This window comes from Octodon degus, unplaced genomic scaffold, assembly GCF_000260255.1.
Source record: "Octodon degus isolate 3935 unplaced genomic scaffold, OctDeg1.0 scaffold00029, whole genome shotgun sequence".
Classification (NCBI taxonomy): Eukaryota; Metazoa; Chordata; class Mammalia; order Rodentia; family Octodontidae; genus Octodon; species Octodon degus.
The window spans coordinates 6,915,206-6,916,886 of record NW_004524605.1 but is presented as its reverse complement, the minus strand read 5'-3'; positions in this window follow the sequence as shown (position 1 = coordinate 6,916,886).

The following is a 1,681-nucleotide window of genomic DNA, read 5'->3' as shown; positions in this document are numbered from 1 at the left end:
TATAAATTTATTAATACTTGTGAATGAAGGGCCAGGAATATAGGACAGCACCAGCATCAGCCTGGCAAGTGCAAGGTCCTGAGTTCAATTCCTGGTGCTAAAAAAACCCCAAATATTTCCTTCTGCCACAGCAACCATTGAAGAACAGTAACCGTGGCCCTACACTATCCCATGGCCATGAGCCTCAACAAGGACAAGGTTTTGTAGGCAGCTGAATTAGATAGAAATATTATAGGCAGTTAGACAGGGCCAGGCCCTCAAGGAGACAAGATGGAAGACAAGGTGACTTTGCAACTTGGAAGAGACAGACACTCAAGTGTGGGCCAGACCTCAGGACAAAAGCGGAAACACACACTTCCCTAGGGATGGGCATCAGGGGTTGTTATTCTAAATAGCTGTCAATCACCTTGAAAGCGCCCAAATGAGTCACTAACTCAACCCCCAAGAGGAAGAAACCCCGTCCTGTGTTCATGCCCGCTTGCTACGTGACTTGCTTCCCCATTTGATCCTGGATTTAATCAACTTTACCTGAGCAGTGGCGCTTGGAATCCCACTGGTTGACTGTAGCTTTGTCCTGCCTCACGCCCACCTAAGCGAGTTCCCGTGTTCTCCACCACCTTAGACCTGCCTCATGGCATGGTGTTCCTCTATAACAGTCCCTGGAAGAGACAGCTTCCGGGGGACAATGCACTAGGCCCCCTCGCTGTCCCTCTCTGGGACAGGAGCTTTCTTTCTCACGGTAAATATATTCTGCTCACAACCTCTGCTTACCCCTAAATTTCATTCTTCGTTTTTAGAGAACACGAACTCATTCCAGGTACCTTTCAGGTCAGGAGTTTCATTTTTCCTCTATATCATTTGGAGATCACGCGCCCAAGATCAGTTCTTCTCCTTGTGTCACTGGAATGGAACACAACAAGCTAAAAATCAAAATTGATGGCCAGCCAAATAGCGCAGCGGCTTCAAGCACCTGCAAGCAGGTGCGGGGGTTGAGGGTTCGATCCCCAGTTCTGCTGTGCTGGCCTCGCCCCTGGGGCACAATCAGATGGTAATTGAGACTGGGTGTGGTGGCACGTGCCTGCAATCCCAGCTCTTGGAAGGCTGTAAACAGGCGGATCACTATGAGTCTGATCTAGTAGTGAGACCCTGAACACCCTGTAGACATTTCTCTAAAATGCAAAAAAAAAAAAAAAAAAAAAAAAATCATTATTTTATAATTTAGTACATCCGTCCTGTGTTGCAGATGTTGTACAGCTGAGCTATATTCTCAGCCAGGTCTGACAATTACAAACATCCCAAGAAAATCACATGTGGGCTTATTTTCTGGTTAGATCTTCTTTTTAGGGAAATATGATATTGAGATCCTGTCTCAAAATACAAAACAACAAGAAACAAAGAAAGAAACTTTTCTCATGCTATGTAATTACATAATTACCTGTAGTCACCCTGTAGGGGTAATTTCAGGAAACCTATTGTGCACTGTTTAGCTGAGGATTTTATGAGTATTATTACTTCTCATAACAGCACTGAGATCTAATAACTATCTTTATTTTACAGGAGAAAAAAATTCTGGGAGATTAACTGTTCAAAACTGCTGGGAACTGAATGTGGTTTTGTCTGAGTTGTCTCATAAAAATCTACCTTTAAAATTGTAGGACTGGGGCTGGGGAGATGGCTCAGT